At 38.0% G+C, this 23,907-nt stretch overlaps 1 long non-coding RNA gene across 2 annotated transcripts; it reads left to right on the top strand.

Annotated features, from left to right (window-relative positions):
- Positions 1–17,727: 17,727 nt before the first annotated feature.
- Positions 17,728–22,563, top strand: LOC118147882 (uncharacterized). Of its 2 annotated transcripts, none has more exons than XR_004734570.3 (4): positions 17,728–17,809; positions 18,123–18,199; positions 19,841–19,966; positions 20,811–22,563. It is a non-coding gene; the product is annotated as an uncharacterized LOC118147882 (long non-coding RNA). The 2 variants fall into 2 exon arrangements; XR_004734569.3 differs by having other exon boundaries at positions 20,808–22,563.
- The last annotated feature ends 1,344 nt before the right edge of the window (positions 22,564–23,907 follow it).

The raw sequence follows: 23,907 nt of genomic DNA, 5'->3' as shown, positions 1-23,907 counted from the left end.
TCCTTTCTTTGCACTTTGCAATTTATACTAAATTGCACAACATAATTTTTATTGGTAGCCAGCTTATTTTTAATTTCTCTAATTTTTAAGTTTGGATTATTTTTATTTTGGTCCAAATTGTGTGTGTGTGTGTGTGTGTGTGTATTCTAATTTATCTCCTTCGTAAGGCTTGTATTAGAGTCTCCTGTTTCTTCCATTAGTTCTGTTTACAGTGTCCTGATTATTTGATGCCATCATCATCTCATAAACAATTATGTCCCTTAAATAGATCCATTGCCTTTTCTTATCAAGAAATGCTTGTGGGAAAGTGAATAATGGCGTAGGGTTTTTTTTCTCTCCAAGTGATGATAAGCTTGGCAAGTGGAAGCTTTTCTCTTGACGTGTTTCAGAAGAAGGCTTTTTCTTCTTTTAGGTAAAATGAAAGCAGCTTGAGATTTATTGCTGGGGCTGTAGCATTGAGGAAATGGCCTGCTTTTTCTAGGGCTGCACATAGCAGGCTGTATTTTTTTTCCATTCTAATAAATTGACCTTAGTAACTGGTCAGATATACCATGTGATTTCCACCCCAGGTCGCTTGTAAATGGCATCTGTCTTTTCACAGGAGCTACCCTCTTTCCAAGTGACTGGGCTCTCAGTAACATCCCATTCATGCACCTCATTCATGCATATGTAAGATTTAATGTATGCCTGAATTATTCTCAGACATGATTATTTAGGAGTTTTGTTCTTCAATAGAAAATTGTCAGGCAGAGTGCTATCTGGCTTATTCTAACTGGAGGAAGGTGAGACACAAAAATTGGAGAATCTTTAGAAAATGGCTAAGTTCACACTGGAATAGACAGAGTTACTAGCAGAAATAAATGAAGGTTACACTAACAGTGAGAAAGTGAAGGGGTGTGAGTGCCTATGTGGATGAGGCTTAGAGAATTTGGGTGTGGAAAGAGGAGAGACTTGGGAAACAGTTGTAAGTGTAGAGAGTATTGAGATCAAAACAGACAAAAAGGAGGATATAAAGCTTTACTTGAAATACTCATAGAAACTTTTTCCATCCTGGAATTTTCTTGAGGCACAGTAATATATATTTAATCTTTAAAAAATTATGTTTAAATGTTGGCTCATTTTCTCTCTGAATGCAACAGTTGGTCAAGATAAGGCCACCCAACTGCTAGGTTTTATGTGGGTTAGAAGATAAGCCATAAAATATAAAGTAAAAGTCAGAGATTTCGAAGCCAGGCAGTGATTGTTTAAAAATCTGGTTTGACAAATTACTTGCTCAATAAATAAAATCATATTTAACTTCTCAATGTTAATGTTTTATCTGAAGATAATCCTATCTGTCTATGTAGTATAGTATCTATCTATGGTTTTAGGATAAATTCTAAAGTCCAAAACATACTTTAGGAAGGTTTTCATAATTTAGCCGCTGCTTAGAACCTCCTTTCATGGCGCAGCTTAGGAAAACCAGGACTCATTTCTGTTCCTTGAATGTGCTATAATCTTTCTTTTGGCTTATGGGCTCTCTAAAGGCTATTTCCATTGCCTGCAAAGCACCCCTCCCCTCTCCTGGCTTTGGCATAATTCTTGGTCATCCTTTAGGTTTCAGCTTAAGTATAATTTTCTCTATTGCCACAACCCTTGGTCTAGTTCTCCTTTTGTTCTCTTTTTCCTTACTATAATAGATAAATAGTGTCTTGTTTCTTTATTATAGCATTCAAAACACTTTCTTTTGATTACCTGCTTGTTATCTTTCTGGATTCTGTCTTGCTCATTGCTTAAGGACTGTCTATGCCTCGCCATTATAGGCTCAGTCATTGTCAAAACGCCTGACATATATTAAGTACTCAATAAATATTTGTTAAATGCATAAATGGTTGAACAAACGAAGCAATGCCTGAAATTAAGGAAGTCCCCAGTGGATGGTTTCATGATAGGATCCTCCCAGTTTCATGTTTAGATGATAATTATTAGTCATAAAAAAATGACTGTAAAAGAAGATGCTAGAGTTCCCTTAATTTCAATACATCCCTAGTTATAGATCTTCAAATCTACAAAGTAAAATTAAAAACTGCAGTAGTGGCCGGGCGCGGTGGCTCAAGCCTGTAATCCCAGCACTTTGGGAGGCCGAAGCGGGTGGATCATGAGGTCAAGAGATCGAGACCATCCTGGTCAACATGGTGAAACCCCGTCTCTACTAAAGATACAAAAAATTAGCTGGGCATAGTGGTGCGTGCCTGTAATCCCAGCTGCTCAGGAGGCTGAGGCAGGAGAATTGCCTGAACCCTGGAGGCGGAGGTTGCGGTGAGCCGAGATCGGGCCATTGCACTCCAGCCTGGGTAACAAGAGCGAAACTCCATCTCAAAAAAAAACAAAAACAAAAACTGCAGTAGTGTTTATTAACACACATCATAACCCACATATCATGTAGGGAGTGAGCGTCCCTTTTGTTAATATTTATACCATGTGTCTTATCAACATTAAGCCACTTACAAATGTTTTCCAATAGACCTAAAAGAAAACCTAGCAGTTATTCGAAACAGCATGAAATTGACAACGTGGAGAAAAAAAGCACTGCTCGTTTTACTTGAAATCCCAGGAGTCAATCAGATTTGTTGTTACCATATAATTTTTCTTTCACAATCCTTCCTACCCATACATATTTTTAAAAAATATTTCTCTTTTTGTAACAGTGCATAAAAACAACCATACAAATCTCAACTATTTCCTGCAAACCAGAACTAAGGTAGCTAAGTCACATTTATCATAGTACTGTGTAAGTTGCCAGGCGTAAAAATACATTCCAAGTACTTAACTCAAGGGGCGACTTCAAGAGCTCACCAGATCCTCTTGAGACATTGGGAAAATAATTAATAAGGACAATTCCTGTCAAGGTTACTTTTATTTCAGCTTATTATTCTCACTGCCGAATTAGGAAAGACATTGAACAGCTCCTCAGAAATCTAGTGTGAAGAACATTATTCTCTCAGAGCCATAAAGTTTTGAGTGAAGCCCTGGAAAAAAAGATGGGTCTGGATATACTAGACAAATTTAAATTGAGACACTCTTGCTTAAGTAAAAAGAGCAAGGGCCTGGACAAGCTGTAATTTAGAACATAGTTTATGTAAGCAAAAAGACCCCATGTTTCTTGCAGACAGTGGAGTGTTAGACTGAGAAAGGCTTCTCAATTGGAAGATAAGAAACAACGAACTACACATCCCACGTAACCAGGCTCTGTCTGACATGCAGGTAATCCGAAGTTTTATTTCAGTAAGGCTACTTAAATTTCAGACTCACCATTTTTTATTATAACTGTTTATTTTCTGTCCTTACCACTGTACTGTAAGCTCTGTGAGGTCATGGGCTGTCTGCATTTTCCTTGTCACCATAGCCTTGGAGGTTTCTTAGGTGCATGCCATTATAAGAAGCTCTGATGTCTTATTTCATCCTTGGTAGGCTTACCAAGTACCCAGGTACTAGTGTCCATCTCATTCTCCCACTTAAAAGTCATTTTCTACAATCCACAGTGGTTACAAAAGAAAAACTTGAAATTTTCCCATTAAGCTGAAGTACAGATTGTCTCCCCAATGGAGGGGATGCAATGTCTTCCTCACAGGGGAGACGTGAAACACAACTTAGTACTGTGCCAATCTCTTGTAAAAGGATCACAACTATTCTGCTCTAAGAATTGAATCTGATTTGTGGAATGTCCTTATGGGGGGCTAGCTCTGTTTATATTTTATAAAGTGTTGCCTTTGAAGGTGTTTGGAGATCTTAACGTTAATAGAGATGAAAGTCATCTTAACATGGCATGCTCTTCCAACAATGGCAAGTGCAGAAGGCTCTTTAGGGATGAAGTAGAAACCCTCCTGAACAAGTGGGACTGCATATGGGCCATTCTAATGAGAAAGACGTAGTGTTGAATTTAGTTAAAACACTCCTATACTCATCACATGGTCCAGAAATCCAATGTCTAGATATATAACCTAGAAAAATTCTTATAAAGTCTACAATGGAATGGTATTGTTTGTGGCATTGGAGTATTACAGCCAAACTTGGTGTCTGCCACTGGGGATGATTTTTAGTGCACACTGTGGAATATGTGCAACAATAGAAGAAATACTTAATGTTCACAGAGTAGCACAAATAGATTTCCAAAAATTAATATTGAGTGAAAAAGTTAGAAACACGATATTCATCATACCATACACACACAGAGACGTGCAGAGACACATACACGCCAAATCAATATAGCTATTCCAAGAGTACAAGTAAATAAAGGTTAATCTGAAAACATTTTGGAATGAGACCCCAGGGAAGGATAATAATAACTGAAGTGAGGAAGTGACATATTAAGTTGGTGCAAATGTAACTGCAGTTTTGCATTGTTGAAATTTGTCATTTGATACTGGAATAGATTCTTAAACAAATAAGATTATGTTATATGGTCTTTTAATGAGTGTTTCTCACTTTATGTTTCTTTGCTAATGACTTATTTCTTGCAGTTTATTTTATGTTTATTTTAGACTACGGAAATGATGTTAGAGAAAACAGCAAATTTGACCAATTTCCTTATTTGAGTTCAAAATGTATCATAAAGCAGCAGAGACAACTCCTAACATCAACAATGCATTTGGTCCAGGAACTACTAACGAACATACAATGCAATGGTGGTTCAAGAAATTTTACAAAGGAGAGGAGAGCCTTGAAAATGAAGAGCATAGTTTGGCATTTGAAGCAAATTGGAAAGGTGAAAAAGCTTAATAAGTTGGTGCCTCATGAGCTGAGCTAAAATTTTAAAAATTGTCCTTTTGAAATGTTGTCATCTCTAATTCTACACAACAACAAACCAATTCTTGATCCAACTGTGATGTACAATGAAAAGTGGATTTTATACAACAACTGGTGATGATCAGCTCAGTGGCTGGACCGAGAAGAATCTCCAAAGCATTTCCCATATCCAAACTTTCAGCAGAAAAGGTAATGGTCAGAGTATGATGGTCTGTTGCTAGTGTGATCCACTACAGCTTTCTGAGAAGTATGCTCAGCAAATCGATCTGAGAAGTATGCTCAGCACATCAACGAGATGCACAGAAAACTGCAATTCCTGCAGCCAGCAGTGGTCAACAGAAGGAGTTCAATTCTCCATGACAATGCCCAACTGCACGTTGTACAACCAGTGCTTCAAAAGTTGAAAGAATAGGACTACGGAGTTTTGCTTCATCCACCACAGTCACCTGACTTGTCGCCAGCCAACTACCATTTCTTCAAGCATCTCGACAACTTTTTGCAGGGAAAATGCTTCCACAACCAGCTGGATGCAGAAAATGCTTTCCAAAAGTTCGCCAGGTCCCGTAGCATGGATTTGTATGCTGTAGAAATAAACAAACTTATTTCTTGTTGGCAAAAATGTGTTGATTGTAATTGTTCCTGTTTTAATTAATAAAGATGTGTTTGAGCCTAGTTATAATGATTTAAAATTCACGGTCCAAAACCACAATTATTTGTGCACCAATGTGATGAATGATACTTTCCAAAAAATGAATAATAAAGTGAGAAGTAAGATGAATCTTGCATGAATAGAAATGAACTCAACGTGAATTCCTCTCCCCATGTGAAATGCACACATCTGCAACACATGCATACATAAATACACACATACAGTAACAGAATTTTTCAATGGTTTGAACCTCCTAAAGATAGCTGCAAGTGTCAAGAAACCTTTGTGGAATCAAACACACAATCTAATGGGGGTAGGAGATGAAGGCAGCCCAAGGAAAGCTCACTAATGAACGTTGCCTAAAATCAATTTTCTAAACTTGGCTCAGTCATTTCCTCTCTATTAAGTAAAAAAGATTATTGCACTCCCTAGGTATCAATTTTCTCATCTACAAAAGTGAGCATATTAACACCCATTGCATAGGTAGTTATTACTGAGATAACGTATTTGTGAAAAACTTCACACAATGTTTGATATATAGTAGGCATTCAAATAACATCAATGTTCTTCTTTTTCCATCTCCTATTATTTTTTTCTGTTTTCCTTTCTCTACTTAAAGTGAGATGCTGGCCTATTTTTTTGAGTGGAAATAATAATGATTAATTTTGAAACACTCTCATATTCCATCAATTATGCTCCATATACATAATTCCACAAATTAGATATAACTATCCTAATGATCTTGAAGGTCGATGCTAATACTATGTTCTTTCCAGATAAAAAGACTGAGGCCTTGAAAGGCTAAATAAGTCAGCCAAGTATGTACATTAGTCTAGGCATCAGCTAGAATACCACACCTTCCCAACTCTCACAGAGAAACAAAAGTGAGCAGCAATTCTTTTGGGAAATAATCCTCAAACTTCAGCTACTCTCTGGCTAACAGTGTGCCATGAAATGGATACAATACAACACTGCCTTTTTTCTTATGTTTGAGTGTTTCAAAAGTGACCACAAACTGAAAAAGAAATAGGGTGGAGGATGGGAGCAATAAAAGGAAGGAAAAAATCCAACACACCTCGATAGACACGTCAATCAGTGACGTAGACACGTCAATCAATGGAACAGAATGGAGAGCCCCGAAATAAGGCCGCACACCTGCAACCATCTGATCTTCAACCAATCTGACAAAAAGAATCAATGGAGAAGGACTCCATATTCAATAAATAGGGAAATAAATGGTGCTGGGATAACTGGTTAGCCATCTGCAGAAGATTGAAGCTGGAGCCCTTTCTTACACCATATACAAAAATCAACTGAAGATGCATTAAAGACTTAAATGTAAAACCCAAAACTATGAAAACCCTGGAAGACAACCTAGGCAATGCCATTCGTGGCATATAACTGGAAAAGATTTCATAATGAAGACCCCAAAAACAATCATAAGAAAATAAAAATTAACAAATGAGATCTAATTAAACTAATGAGCTTCTGCACAGCAAAATTAACTATCAACAAACAGACGACTTGCAGAATGGTAGAAAATATTTGCAAACTATGCATCCAGCAAAGGTTTAATATCCAGAATCTATAAGGAACTTAAACCAATTTACAAGAAACAAAGAACAAACCTGTTAAAAAGTGGGCAAAGAACATGAAGAGAGGCTTTTCAAAAGAAGACATACATGTGGCCTGCAAGCATATGAAAAAAAAGCTTAATATCACTGATCATTAGAGAAATGAAAATCAAAACGACAATGAGATACCATTTCACACCAGCCAAAACCGCTATTAGTAAAAGGTTAAATAAAAAGTAGATGCTGGCATGGTTGTGGAGAAAAGGGAAAGCTTATACCCTGTAGGTGGAAGTGTAAATTAGTTCAACCGTTGTGGAAAGCTGTGCGGCAATTCCTCAAAGAGCTGAAAACGGAACTACCACCCAACCAAGCAATCCCATTACTGGGCATATCCCTAAAGGAATATAAACGGTTCTACCATAAAGACATATGCGATACGTGTTTATTGCAGCATATTCACAATGGCAAAAACATAGAATAACACTAAATGCCCATCGGTGGGCCCAGATAAAGAAAATGTGGTACATATACAACATAGAACACTTCACAGCTCTAAAAAAGAATGAGATCATGCCCTTTGTAGGAACATGGATGGAGCTGGAGGACATCATCCTTAGCAAACTAACGCAGGAGCAGAAAACCAAATACTACATGTTCTCACTTATAACTGGGAGCTAAATGATGAGAACACAGGGACACATAGAGGGGAACACACACAATTGGGCCCTATGTGGCCGGGGATGGTGGGAGGAAGGAAAGGATAAGAAAAAATAACTATTGGATACTAGAATTAATACATGGATGATGAAATAATCTGTACAACCAGCCTCCATTGCATGAGCACCTATACAGGAAACCTGCACATGTACCCCTGAAAGTAAAATAAAAGTTTTTAAAAAATTGAGATATTTTGAGACAACTATAAAAATATTTCTACCCTTTTCATGGGTTTAGGCTGTACAATCTCTGAGAATAAATATTTATTCTTGGAAGCCACGTATATATTTTGTTCAGCAACTACTTATTGGCCAATAAAGGGAAGAAACAGGTTTGTCTGAAATCCACCCTGGTGGAGAAATCTTAAGGAAACTTGTTCAACGTGACTCTTTCCATAGGAGAGGAATCAATGGCCTATTGAGCAGACAGTACCTAAGAGTTCTGGGTGGGGCTCAAAACAGGGAAAGTAATGATGGCATTTGGCCAAAGTTGGAAGAGGTTTGAGAAACACAGGAGGCTGAGGAGCAATATTCAAGCAGAATCAAGTCAGGAGCCATTTTCAAATAAGTATATCCAAAATTTCTTCTTCTTTTACATGAAAGCTGAGGTTATATTGGCAAAATCAGAATTCAATCTCAAAACCTGTGTTCATTCCATCAGACTACAGTCTTTTTCTATGATTCATATGCTTTAAATCTTAAATATAGACTTTTCAATCCCAATGGTCAAGCAGATATACTGATTTCCTCATATCTGCTGAGCTTTATCATGTCTCTGAGCTCATTCTAAATACTAGCATTAGGTTGGTGCACAAGTAGTTGCGATATTTGCCATTACATTTAATTGTAAAAACAGCAGTGACTTTTGCACCAACTCAATAGTTAACAGCTTCCACTTCTGTCCCATTCATCAAGGTCCAGATCGAGCCCTCAACTTCCCTCTGAGGTTTGTCTCAACATAACCTAGTGGTACTGATACCTCCCATTCCAGAAATCATATGACATCACACTTTCTATTGGTATCATATAGACATTTATAGACTTAATGTCTGAATGTGCACAAATTCTATTCCACTTAGGCTTTAAGTTTTGTGTGAATAGACATCACATTTTACTTCTTTTGTTGATCTTATATTTTCTAGCATGGCAACAGGCACATAGTAGGTACAACTGAAATATGGGCTCAAGTGATGGATTAGTGATGTCATTATTGATAATAACAATAATTCTTAATATTTCTGAGGAAAGAATATGAAAGGCAAGACAGATTCTAAAGAGGGAATGTGATAAAGAAGAAATTATTATGTCAAACTTGATAAATGAAACTTTTTGGTGGGTGTTGCATTCTTTTTTTGTGTACCTCTATTTAACAATGTGTAATCAGATCAAAAGCACAAGACACCCGCCCCCAACTTAACATTTAGACACAATGTCATTCTTTCCTATGACTCAGTTAGATTACTTGACCATTCGACTATCCAAGACTATTTATTTCAGAGTTTTCTTTTCCTTTTTTAACCACCTCCTTGACCCCCCTCCCCTTGCCTGAAATCCGTGGCTTTGATATATACTCTTCATTACTGGAAATTCTAACTCTACATTTCCCACTGCAAATTTGTAGTTCGAGAGAGCTTCTGGGGCATTGAGATAATTTTTCCCTGTTTTCCAAAAGCCAAGTTTCTTCTCCCATATTTTCACAAGTCCCACAGCCAATTATGACCTGAATACCTCAATGAATTCCAAGGAAAAAACGCCACTTTGCTTGACTGACCTCATCGTTGGGACGGTCTTGCAAAAGGGATACTTGAACATTTGTTTTTCTCCTTTTGAGAAAATTTTGCCATTAGATCTTTTAAAATAATTTGTTATTTCTCCAATTCCTTTCAGCTACAATTTCAAAGTTTGTTTTGAAATATTACCTTTCCTAGATTTCATCAGTTTCTTTCTTTGTATTTAGGGGAATTGAGAAGAGTGACTTTATTAAGACCATGGAGGGAAAATAGATTCAAGGATCAAACCCATTCTATGATGAATTTATGAAGGGTTGGGGATGGTTTACCTACATGGGTAACTGGGGTTTTGATTACAGAACACTGGTCCTCACTTCTGGTGTACATCCAAATGACCTATGGGCATCTTTTAAGAATCTCTGTGTCTGGCCCATCCCCCTGGGATAGAATTGAAAGAACCCTGTACCGCATCAGGTAACAATTTATTCCTTTTAAGGAAACAGATGGGTTCAATAAACTCTGACCATTGTTCTTAACTCATCCAGATCTCCATGCCCTCCTGCTGGAAATAAACAAGATGCTACAATAAGAGAGAACATATAATGTTTGCAGAATTTCCATTTCAAACTCTGGCTCTATTCAGAATCAGGAGTGCTCATCATTTTAGGTTTCTATTAATGAATAGAGAAAAACAGGTCCTCAGAGTAAAGAATGCAGTAAAAACATTATGATATAATATTCTCATTATTTCTGGCTTCATGTACAAGTATATAGACCTCTCCAACATACCAAAAACAGTTTTTTTCTTTTTTAAAAAAAATTTGTTTCAAGTTCTGGGATACATGTGCAGGATGTGCAGGTTTGTTACATAGGTAAATGTGGGCCATGGTGGTCTGCTGGACCTATCAACCCATCACCTAGGTATTCATCTGCATATGCATTAGCTATTTATCCTGATGCTCTCCCTTCTTCCGCTGCCCCCTACAGGATCCATTGTGTACTGTTCCCCTCCCTGTGCCAAGAACAGTTTTTCAATTGCCCATTGCTCTCCCTCCACCAACAGAATTTGGTTGTCAGCTGCAAGCAAAACTCGTCTGGGTGCACTTCATTACTAAGGAATCCAGGTCGTCTTTGGATTCAGCACTGTACTTACTTATATCAGGAGTCTGGAAAGATTCAAGTGTCATTTGTTTATTAATTAATACCTGTTTAAATAATGGAAATTTTAAAAAACCATTTGGTTTCTGCTCTGTGTTGTCCCGAAACTTGTGTTTCAATGAGTTGAATGGCAAAGATTCAGTGAGACCTAGCTCTAAAGGGTATCATTTAGATCTTACATTAGCAGGTAAGGGTGTTGCCAGGATGTTTAAATTGTTAAAAGTTCCACAGGTGATTCAAATATGTGCCAAAGGCTTAAAAGTTCTGCCTAAAATCACTCAAGGAGGTTGTCCGAGGCATGCTATCCTGTCTTCTTTTCCAGGGCTGTCTGGTAAAGGAGTATGCAGAGCACTGTCACTCACCAGACTGCACTCCTTCATTTCACCATCACTTTTGAAACGTTCCTGTGTGCAGGAACTGCGCCAAGTGTTGGAAGTATTCAGATTCTTGCTCTCCCAGAGTCTATTTTCTAGTATCTTTCTCTTGCACTAGACCAGTGGAAAAAAAAGAGGTATGGGTTTCTACTTACTCCTACTTGTGAGTCTGCTCTGCTACTTAGTAACAAACCATCAGACCTCTGGGACCTTGGCTTCCTCATCATTAAAAGCAAGGATAGAGGGCGCGTGTGGCTCATGCCTGTAATCCCAGCACTTTGGGAGGCCAAGGAGGGCGGCACACCTGAGGTCGGGAGCTTAAGACCAGCCTGACTAACATGGAGAAACCCTGTCTCTACTAAAAATACAAAATTAGCCAGGCATGGTGGTGCATGATTGTAATCCTAGCTATTAGGAGGCTGAGGCAGGAGAATCACTTGAACCAGGGAGACGGAGGTTGTAGTGAGCTGAGATTGTTCCATTGCACTCCAGCCTGGGCAACAAGAGCAAAACTCCATCTGAAAAACAAAAAAAGCAAGGATAATAAGACCTTAACAGCATTGTTGTATTAAGTGTGATCCTGTGTATAAATATTCTCTGCATGTGCAAGTATAAAGTATTATTTCTATTGACTCTCATACATATTCCTTCCCCCACTTTTGCTTTTATTTCTTTCATTTAGTCAAAAACATTTTACCAATTTGAACTCTATATTTGACTCACCACGCAGACTATATCAAAGGAGTTGTAATTTGAACCCAGTTTCTTTATCTTGCTAAAGTGAGTATCACATTCTGGCAATGCTATTAGAATAATTTATTTTGTAATGAAAAGGTCTTAGATAGCAATAGCATTTGATGCTGCTCTGATCCTATCACAGATCTATCTTTGTGATCCTATCAGAAATCTATCTTTGCTGCTCAGATTTACTTTGGGCTGCATTAGACATGGCTTTGGAAACTTCCTCTTGGGTGTGAATTGTGTTCAATGCAGGGATTGCTGCCAATTTTGCTAGTTTCCTGTCTTGTGAAAGTCATTCATCTCATTTGCATGATTTCCTTAGTTTTATGCCGCAGAGTTCTCGGGAAGATGGGGAGGACATTATAACGCTGTTTGGACATGGATATTATCTGTTACAAATCCAAGAATCATAGAGTCAAGAAAGATGAAGATGAGCGATAAGATAGATAGTTGATTTTGCCATGCTAATCTTCATCTAAGATCTCCTTCGCTTTACATCTCTTCTACAGCAATTGGCACTTCCTAGTTTGTATTCAAGTATCGCATTGTATTAGTTTTATGTTGCTACATTAATAGGTTACCACAAACTCCACGGCTTAAAGCCACACAAAATTTGTTAGGTTACAGTTCTGGGGGTGAGAAATGTGACATGGGTGTCACTTGGCTCAGATCAAGATGTTAGCAGGGCTGAATTCTCTTTTGGAAGCCTAGGGGAAAATTCATTTCATTGCTTCTTCCAGCTTTTGAGGTGGCCTACATTCCTTGACTCATCAGCCCCTCTCATCTTCAACGCTAGTGTCATTGTATTTCTTTGACCATTTACATCTTTAACTGCTTATAAATAGAAGAGTCTCTGATTTTAAGGAATCGTGTGATTATGTTGGGTCTTGAAGAAGGATGTATCTCATGTAACTTCCTAGCAAATGGAAATCAACAAAGAATACATGATACCGAGATAATCCAGGATAATCTCTTGCATCACAAGATGCTTAACTTTACATCTGCAAAGAACTTTTTGCCATTTAAGGTGATACATTCACAGGTTCCTGAGGGTAGGGCATAGACATCTTTAATATGGATACTAATCGGCTGAACCCATGTAAATATCTTAGGTCTTTTACTAGATTGTAAACTCCTTGGAATCTCAAATCTGTTTCTGATGTGTTGTATTCCTCACAGAATCTATCGAAGTCTACTGCTTACAACAAAGGTTTCAATCACAGCATTTGCTGAATGAGTCAGGAGAACTAAAACAACTTCAAATATTCATTTGAAAAAATGGCATACTAGTGGGAGTTTAAAAATCCCTGAAAGAATGATCTTTGAAATATTTCCAAATTTGCTGAAAAATTCCTGAACATTTAATTTTATAAGCAGACAATTTTAAAAATTATGGTTTATCTTTGGTGCTTATACATGACTGTGATTATGTAACCATATTGCATATTCCAGAATGTGCTGATGGTGTTACTTTCCAGCTGGATTTCCCTCCATCAGTAGAATTCATGCCTTAGTGTTTTGCAGTGACAATAAGTATGAGTCATCAATTGGAAATCAAGTGGCATCTGAAAGACTCAGCGCTGCATATGAGACGTCAGCCACGGAAGGGTCAAGGGGCAATTAAACATCACAGGGCTGCTTTGGGTTCTTGCCTTGGGCAATTAATTTGCTGATAATTTTTCAATGTTCATGTCTAGTAGAATTGAATGTGATATGTTGCTAGACTCCACAAAAGAGTGGCTTCTAAGAAACATGTCTATAAGGACACATGTACACGAATGTTTATTGCAGCACTGTTTACAATAGCAAAGACCTGGAATCAACCCAAATGCCCATTGATAATAGACTGGATTGGAAAAATGTGGCACATATACACCATGGAATATTATGCAGCAATCAGAAATGATGAGTTCGTGTCGTTTGTAGGGACATGGATGAATCTGGAGAACATCATCCTCAGCAAACTGACACAAGAACAGAAAATGAAACACCGCATATTCTCACTCATAGGTGGGTGATCAAAAATGAGAACACATGGACACAGAAAGGGGAGTACTAAACACTGGGGTCTATTGGGGGGAAAAGGGGAGGGCCAGTGGGAGGGGGAGGTGGGGAGGGATAGCCTGGGGAGAAATGCCAAATGTGGGTGTAGGGGAGAAGAAAAGCAAAGCACACTGCCATGTGTGTACCTACGCAACTGTCTTGCATGCTCTGCTCATGTACCCCAAAACCTATAATCCAATAAAAAATTTTAAAAAAAAATAAATAAAATAAAATAAAAAGAAGAAACATGTCTTATATAGTTTGTTTCACAAAGAGTTCTTCAAGTTGTGCAAGGCAGCCACAGACTTTGGAATCTATAGCTGGCTTGAGAAATAACTATTTCCGTATTGCATTTAGCAATTGCAATGTATTAAAGCAATTTTGTTTAGAAATTATTAAGGGCTTTGTAGCACAAAGACACTGTTAAATTACACAGAAAGGATTCGATTTAGGAGATGGAGTGGACTGGGGCATATTAGGTATGCAAGCACAGATGGTCTTGATCGACTCACGAATACGCCAGAGCCAAGAAGGAATATATGTTTTGCGTGGTTCCATATGCGGTAAAGAAAATTGCCCCAGAATCTTTCCTGTAAGAAAGCATGAAGAGGGAAGAGAAGGGGTGAGAAAAAGCTCATATAGGGTAAGGTGAAGCAGAAACAACAGCAACATATGTAGCAGATGTCTCGCCAACAGGAGCCAGGCAGGGAGGAAGGAGAGCCAAATTCCTTCCCTGGCATGTCAGTGACTGAGAAGATCTTCTGTGCCAAGGCTCAGGTGCACTGGGTGGATGTCTGTTTTGTGGATAGTTGCCTTGGAATCTAGGTATAACCCCCCAACCACTCTGCCTGGTTTGGCATAAAGACTGTTCTCCCAAAAGGAATAGGTGCTTCTAACGCACCCAATTCCTTCCTTTTCCACTAAAATTCAAGACATCTGAGAAGAGCCTGGACAACCTTGGTTACTCCAAACTCTGTTCTGAGCTTTTTATAGGACTTAACTCATATAATCCTTACAAGAACACTACTGTGGGGTAGGTTTTAGAGTGTTTCCTTCTTTTCTAGATGAAGAAACCTAGGCACAAAGGGGTTCAGGAACTGGCCCAAGGTCATATAGCTACTTGACACTGGGGCCAGAATTTGAAACCAGGCAATTTGGTTCCATAGTGCCTGCTTTTAAGTCTTCCTTCCCTTCATCAACCACGCTATGGACTGATGTCTTTAAACAAATGAGCCCCTTGAAAGCAGTAATTAAAGATTTTCATATTTATAGACTTCATAGAACCTGTCAGGGCACCAATCCACAAAATGGATATTTCATTTATAGTAAATGAATTATTGAGGTTTCAATGTCATTTGTCAGAAACTGGAAAATGCCCTACTCTTGTATTTTAGTTAGCAAGGATGTGCTGTAAGGATAATAAAGGAGGACAGGGTATAATCTCAAGAACTCCACAGTCAAACTTACAGAGGATGGGGCAGCAGGTCAGAATGCATTCATTTCTCTAATATCTCAGCTGCGGTGATGCACAGCAACCCCCGTTCGTACTCTGCATGTTTATGGTTCAGTTTCCCCCCTGCCTTGTTCTCTACCTATTTTCTCTTCTAAATCTTCTACCACTGATAAATCTTTCCATTCTCTTTCTTTCCTTCTATGTCATAACTTCTGCTTGAGAATGAAGTCTGCAGCCTGATGGATTGTGCTTCCTTCAGGCTTCTACCGCCTGGTTGCACCTTCCACCTTATTTCATTTATCTCTCAAATTCTTTCCTGCTGCTGACTCTGAGTGTGTACATCTCTCAGTCAGAGAGTTCTCATGGCATCAGTCATTCCATTATGTTATTGAGTTCTCTAGCTGGACTTCTTGTGGTTCTTGCCCAGCCTGAGGATGCTGCATTCAGATTGGCCATGCATTATCTGAGCAGAGAAGTTGTAACCAGAATTGAAGGGTAAGGGGTGAAGACCATAAGACACAAAGTGCAGCAATCTATGAATAGAAAACCACCCTGAAGGGAGCCGTGGTCTCAGCAGAGACTGAACACTTCTTAAAAGGTTATATTCATTACTTGGCTTGTCTAGTAAAGTCATATTCATAAGAATGGACAAAGTTACAGCCCTAAGAGTGTTTGAAAGTCCATGCAAATGTGGTATTACCAATGTGTACAGTATGAGATAATGAGGTAAGCCTTGCAAACAATGCTCAGTGTCTTAGACTTTAAAATTGTGCTAAACATGCTTTGAAAGTGTTGAAATAAAGCTTAGAGGATTTATCCTTCTTCAAGACTCATTTCTAGAGTCAATCAAACCTTAAAACATAGTGAATAATGAAAACCAAAAGCCTACAACAGATTGTATGTATATGATGGTTCCAGTTGCCAAGGGAATGTATGTATTTTTGTTTTTGTTTTAAATCACAATCCAATAATAAACATAGTATTCAGTCTTGGCAAAATATGAATCAAAATCATTTTCAAAGCATAGAAAATACAGAAATAGTTACAAAGACAATTCTTTTTTTGTCACAATCTTAAATTTGTAATCCCTTATTCCTTTGTAGAATGCCATATGGAAAGGAAACAACATTTTAAATGGATTTCTGAAGAACTTCAGTAGACACGAACACTGAAAAACTTCACAAACCACTAAATAGTTGGCTAGCATTGAGTCTATTGGAGATTTCAAAAAGTCTGAAAACAAATTGTTATGTTAAAAGAAAAAGTCTTCAGACCATGGCTGACCTACCAACTGACCAATAACTTCCCTCACAGTGTGTTTAAATCACTCAGTCTTCAGAACTAGCAACTTCCCCACTCAAACAGCATTTCCTCCCCCAATGCTTCGGAATGGGCCAGCGTATTGCTTCACCTTCCTTGGAACAGGGGTGCACTGTGTCTGGTCTGGCCAGCTATCTGAACCACTTTCCCAGGTATCAAGGATCTGAAAAAATTTCAGCAGACACCAAAGTGCAAAGTCAATTTGCCTATTCCCATATCATGTATCTTCCTAGCAAATGGAGAGCAACACGGAATACATGATATTTTGACTTCAACATGGACCTTGGCAGATGTGTCAGAAGTGCAGGAATGGGTGTACTGCTAGCTATAGTGCTAAACGAAACATCTTTCATACTGGTGATTGGTATACAATTATAAAGTGAGTAATATAGACAAAGGGGGCTTATGTCTGGTGTTATAGTTTGAACCTTTTTGAAAAGACTTCTACATTTTAAGAACACAGTGAATTCAAACAGGTAGGCAATATGGCATTATTGTAATAGGGATAAAAAGAGCTTTCTTGAAGTCATAGTCCCTGTAAAATTTTCAAAGGAAACATCTTTGCATTTCAAATTTCAAGTCAGCAGTTTCAGTAAAATCGTGTATGTCAAAAGAATATATATCAACAGTGGGTTCATATTCTGATTTCCTTGGACTTTGCAGTGGTGAGAATTATGCTGTTCTCTTTAGAATGCTGGCCAAGGCTGAAAAATACTCGTAGAATTTCAGATGTTAACAGAGCCTGTCTGGTTTATTCATGACAAGTGCTATGAGGGTTGAAAAATGGCATTTCAACTGCGTGGAGAAAACTGGGGCATCTTTCTGAACATCAGTGGAGATATCTGGAAATACTTTGCTGCTCCTCAACCTGAGGTCACATGTGTGCATTAGACCTCATTCTACTTTTTGTGAAAAGATCTATTTGACTTTGGGGCATAAAGGGAATAAGCCAGATTAATATCTGCTGGTCACTCATATCCTCAGCTGCCTGGCAGCTGCCCATGGTTGAACTTCCCTTCTACTCATGCATTCTCTGATGAAAGCTTGGGCTCAGCAGCTGTTCAGAGAACAGGAAGGCTAGGGCGACTCTCAGATCCTGATTCTGCTCAGCCATTCAAGCATCAGACTTGCCTCACATGACTTATTGCCCTCTCTGTCTTTGGGGGTTGGAAGTACCAGGCTCTGTTGGCCTGCTGTGCAACTGATATTTCTAGCATCAGAATCTTTTGGAACTCAGAGTTGCATTTTATCTGATTAAGAATTTTGGTGAGTTGAGAAGCTACAAGCTAAATTTTGTGCCTAATAAATAATAGGGCCCACAAATGTTTGTGGAGGAGTACATGAAGTTGATGTGATAACTACAAGTTAGCAAGTGTAGAGGGGAAAGGCACTTACTTCTTGGGGAAAGACGTTCCTTGTAGTAGTTCATAGTGTGAAGCCTTGGATAGTGGTGGATAGCATAAAGACATTTATTAAATATGGTAAAAGATAGTGGAGAGGCAGTGAGCAGTGTAGGGGTGATGGTAGGAATGGCAATGGGTGGAATGTTTCCAGGAATAAACTTCACTCTACTTCATAGCTACCTCTGTTGCCCCAGTCAACTCTCATCTTGGACTAAGCAAAGACCCTCACAGTGGAGCAGAGCAGTGGAAGTAGGTAAGTGAACCCCTCTCCATTCTGCATTCTTCCCAACTGCATGACAAAGTGTTCTGGAGATGCAAATACCTGTATTTTCAGTTCTGTCATAGCTGCCAGGATAGCAGATAATAATTTACCTTATTCTATATTTTGCATCTAGATTACTTGTCAAGTCCTCTTTTCAACTTTATCAACCTACGACTTTATAGCTCTACATGGTATAGAGAGTGTTGCTTTCATTTTGCTCATTTTTCATTCCTCTTGGATACAAATACAACTGGATAAAGTATAAAGCAATAAAAATTAGGATAATACACTTTCTTCAAGTAATTTTACAGCACTATTTTTGCAGTTTTAACCAGAAGTTAAGAAAATTCAAATTTTCAGGCAAGGTGCAGTGGCTCACACCTGTAATTCCAGCACTGTGAGAGGCTGAGGCAGGAGGATCACTTGAGCCTAGGAGTTTAAGACCAGCCTGGACAACACAGTAAGGCTCTGTTTCTATAGAAGAGAAAATAGCCAGGCATGGTGGCATACACCTGTAGTCTTATATACTTGAAAGGCTGAGGTGGGAGGACTGCTTGAATCCAGGAGTTCAAGATCACAGTGAGCTGAGATTGTGTCATCGTACTCGTGTCTCTGAAAAATTAAAAAAAAATTATTTAGCAATGAAGATCAGAAAAAAGAAGGGGATTGAGGGCCAGTCAAACTGGGATTAGTCCCATTTTTGCTGTGAAAAGGTGATTGGAGAAAACATTTTGTCTTCAATCCACAGTCTGCTCATTAAAAAATGAGGATAAAGACAACTGCTTTTTTGTCTGGCTATATGCAAACAATAGATGTAAAAGTGACTTTTGAAAAAAGTCATTGTAAAACATTATAGAAGCACAAAATAATGTGTGGTATGAGACAGTTATCTTCAAGGGTATCCCCAAACTGGGCTCTCATCTTTCAGCCGTGGAGGTAGGTGTGAACTTTCTAACTTTTTGTCTAAAGAAAAGAGAATACAAAATTTTTCTATCAAGAGAGAAACATAACTGAGTGATTTAAGACAACATGTCTAGTCTGTCTGATTGCCTACCACTTTCTTACATATTTATTCATTTATTTTTTATTTTTTTGAGACAAAGTCTTGCTCTATCCCCTAGGCAGGAGTGCAATGGTGCAATCTTGGCTCACTGCAACCTCCATCTCCCAGGTTCAAGCAATTCTCTTGCCTCATCCTCCCAAGTAGCTTGGATTACAGGTGCCCATCACCATGCCCAGCTAATTTTTTGTATTTTTATTAGAGACAGGGTTTTGCCATGTTGGCCAGGCTGGTCTTGAACTCCTGACCTCAGGTGATCCACCTGCCTCAGCCTCCCAGAGTGCTGGGATTACAGGTATGAGACACTGCACCCGCCATTTCCTACCACTTTCAAGCAGTGTGGCACTGATGGTTATATCTGAAAATCTCAGGACATTGAATAAATTTATCTGCATGACATATTCAGGATGAAAGAAGCAGTGATGTATACATGCCTCCCTTGGCTAATTGAGTCTTCAGTCAGCCATAAAACTAGCACATTGAAACATAATTTCAGTATTTTGCCATAGTTTATCAGCCTCTGGATGTGAAGGTTTCTTAACCCTCTAAGGTAACTCTGTTTTCTTTCTCAGAGAAATGGAGGATGAGGCCAGTTTTTTAAATAACATATTCCAATGCCTTCTGGGCACACTCAACCTATCTGTACTCTGCTTGATTTGGACTCTTTCATTCGGCAACCACGAACTTCCAGTTGCAAGGTACTGTGCTGGTCCATCAGTCCCAAATCATATTACCAAGTTGGAGAAGGTCAGCTATGTAATGGTACAAACCAGAAATGATAGCAAATGCTCACATAATGCTTATACAAATCCTTGTATTTGAAATAATAGTGAAAACTTACATGATACTTACCAGCAGGTACCATTCTAGAAATAACATGAATATATTTAATTTTCACTGTAACCCCATAGGAAACATAGAAACATACCATCTTACAAATTAGGAAAGAGAGGCACAAAGAGATGAAATAACTTTCCCAGGGTCACATACCTAACAAAGTCAAAACATCAGTGCAGGCCTTCCAGCTGCAGTGTTTGTGTGATTAACCTCTGTGTTACATTTTCTGGGGTGATAGTTTCAGATTTAGCTTTACTGTGAAGGGTTCAGCTTTAGCAACTTAAATAAGTAGGATAATTTCTTAGTAACTGTGTAGATAGCAATGCAGGTTACTTTTGAATATCACTGATAGAAGAATTAAAGTTGACTCTATATAACCCTATTTTCTTTTCTAAATATCTATTATACTTACTACAGGCATCTGAATATATTATGCTTTTTTTGTTTTAAGTGGGTTAGTTTTGCCTCCACAAGATTACAAGCAAGAGAAAAGAGTGGCTATGTTTTAAACTCCTATTGTACTGATTACACACACACACACACACTCACACACAGGCACACACACACTTCACAGGTATATTTAAACTCCTGTAGACACAGTATAAAGCAGGAAGTGGGTGCTCATAAGCAACATTGATTGGTTCCATCACATTTTATCTTTTATTTTGATATGTCTAATTTTGTTTCCTTCTTGCTTTAAAGCAGGGGCTTTATGGGGCTGTAAAGATGTAAAGAATCGTTTCCACTGCACCCCACATTTACCTCTTGAAGCAGCATTCCCATCAGACTATAGGTGGAATGCAGCAGCTGCCCTGAGGAACTGCTGTCCTGGAGGTAAGGAAGTAAAAGGCAACTTTGGGAAAGTAGACGTAGAGAGTTGTGTGGAGAAGCCGTGGTGGGATATGTTTCTTATGTCTTAAAGGATTGGATACTGAAAGACAAATCGCCTCTCAAAATAGCATTCCGCAAGACTGTGGTTGATAGGGGTGGGCTAGCGTCTGAGTTATGTGGATCTTTCTTCATCAGCTCATTTGTGCAGCTTGGCTCATGAACACCTGACTACTCTGGATGTTAATTCTTGATGTGGAAAACAATACATTCACATGAGATTTGGGATTAGGATGATTCTTTAAACTACTGTGATTTCTCTTAAGCATATCCTGACTGTATGCAAACTTGGGCAGAGTGGCAAAGAGAAATATGCACATGTATAACACAGGCAAGTCAAAAGGCAATTCTGTTTTAACATGCCAGGTTTTATAAAAAACCTCTTGATTTCCTACGTTTTATGAAAAAAGGAAGATATTTTTATGAATGAAATAAACTATTTTATATTAAAGATTAAAATGGAAAATGTATTCCTTTTGGGCCTTTCTATATCTTATTAGTAGGGAAGAAATAAAGCAATTTTGTAACCCTTTTATTAATAATTCCAAAGTTTCGTTTAACTTTTGAACAATTTTGTTGTAACAGACAGTAAAACAGAATACAACTGATAGAATACAAATTGTTGTAAAGAACTATTAATTTGTTATTTTAAGATTATTGGTTTATTATTTATCAAACATACATATGATGGGTATTGCGCTAGGCACTGAGAGTATAGTGATGAACTCCATGTGTCTTAAGCATATATCTCAAAGTACCAATTAAACTGACAAGAGAGTCACTTGAAATAGAGATTCCTCCCTCTCTATGTTAATATTTTATATTCCTTATAAACTGCATTTTTGGGGGTCATTTAATTGAGCTGAGGATGCCTAGATGTGACATTATTGTATGGGATAGAGATGCACAGGCTGCTTTTCTGAGGGCTCAACACAAATCTGATTTACCTCAACAAAAATCCCATCAGAGCGGACGGTAGAGACCCACACTGCATCAAGGCCTCAGGATGAGAAAGGAGGAGGAAGACTCATTCCTAATGACTCCAACCTGAGCAAAACTGAGCTAAGGCTCTAATAGGCATATCCGACATCCATGTGAGCCAGAGCTCTCCAGTAGGACAGGGATACGTGACTTTTGTGGACACTAAATGTATCCAGGGAATTATAATAGAATCACTTTGGTCATTGGAACTAAATTGATTTCACTGCTGAAGATATACTGAACCTATATCAAGAGAGCTTGTTAGTAAATTATTGGGAAGAATGAAATGCGGTGGATGTATTTAGCTAACTTTTTTTTATAGAGAGAGAGACGGGGTTTCACCGTGTTGGCCAGGATGATCTTGATCTCTTGACCTTGTGATCCGCCCGTCTCGGCCTCCCAAAGTGCTGGGATTACAGGCGTGAACCACCACGCCAGTTAACTCATAATTGAAAGCAGTTGTGATGAGCCTTAGTACTGGTATTTGTTTTTTCGATTAATTCTTTTTTTCAGTTCTAACCAAGTAACCCAAATAAGTGTTGTGTGTTGTAAATACATATTTGTACCAAATACAGCCTCATACATATCTTGGATGTTAAATTTTATTTTCATTGTGTCCATTTATTCAGTCTTACAAACCAAAGAAAAAAGATGAATACCACATATATGCCTATTCTTCCCTTGGCTATGCTACAAACTACGTGATCACTCCAGAAACAGATCAAACATAGGTTTAAAGTGGATGTCCTCTTTGCTAATATTTTTTTTTTCATGACAAACATCACTTGGATACTTTGTAAGAAGTTTACATTAATATTATGTTGATTTCCCTGATCACCATGATCATAATTTGTTCACCTTTTGCGTACCCAAAAATGAGAGACTTGGAGGATCACTACTGAGTAATTTATAGTCTCATAGCAGAAAGAAGGCAAATATACAGATAACATTTTTTAGCAGCTCCCCCAAGTACTTTTATTTAAATTTCTTATTCACTTTTGTTTCTAGAGTGACTACAAATATTACAGAGTAAGCAAAATGGTCTGGTCCTCCGAGGCCTAATTATAAAATGTATTTTGATCTATATTTTGAATGAGGTAAAATATATTAGAGAGAAAATGTCAGTCAACTATGCGCTACAGACCAAATCTGGATCGCTGATTGTAAATTAAGTTTTATTGGAGTACAGCTACACGCATTTGCTTATGTATTGTATATGTCTGCTTTCACACTAAAATAGCAGAGTTAAGTATTTGCAACAGAAAACCTTTAGCCTGCAAAGCCTGGAATATTTGCTATCTGGCCCCTTTAAGAAGTTTGTGAATGCCTGTGCAGAGGAAAAAGAAGAGCGGACATTCCAGTCAACATTGTAACCCTGTAGTAAACAATGAAGCATTCAGATAATCAAAAAATAATTTATAGATGGCTCTGAGGTTATTTTCTAGAATTATTGATTTTGAATAATAACTGATACTGGAAGAGACTTCTGAGAAAGAAAATAAACCAAAATAATTCTTTAATTTGTATAGAATGGATCAGAGAATTTAGATTTATATTGATTTTCTTGTGTCAAGTAGCTTCCATTTGTCTGCTAAAATGTATCTGTTAATTTATCACAAACTTTTTCAATTTCATTTAGCATGGTAATAATAGTTGCTCTAAAGTTCTTTCTGTTCATTCTATCTTGGAATCTGTCTCTGTTGATTATATTTTCTCTTGAGAATAAGTCTTATTTTCCTGTCACTTCCCTATCAAGTAATTTTGTATTCAATTTTTGATATTACTGATACATGTAGTGGGGATTCTGGATTCTACTATATTATTCCCAAAATAGTACTTATTTTGTTTGTTTCAGCTGACAATTACCTTGGTTGAACTCAGACTTCAAATTCTGCTTTTGCGTAGCAAATCAACTCTAATTATTTCACTCTTA

The sequence above is a fragment of the Callithrix jacchus genome, chromosome 15, assembly GCF_049354715.1.
Source record: "Callithrix jacchus isolate 240 chromosome 15, calJac240_pri, whole genome shotgun sequence".
Classification (NCBI taxonomy): Eukaryota; Metazoa; Chordata; class Mammalia; order Primates; family Cebidae; genus Callithrix; species Callithrix jacchus.
Note: the sequence above shows the minus strand (reverse complement) of the source record. Positions and strands in the feature narration are given on the sequence as shown.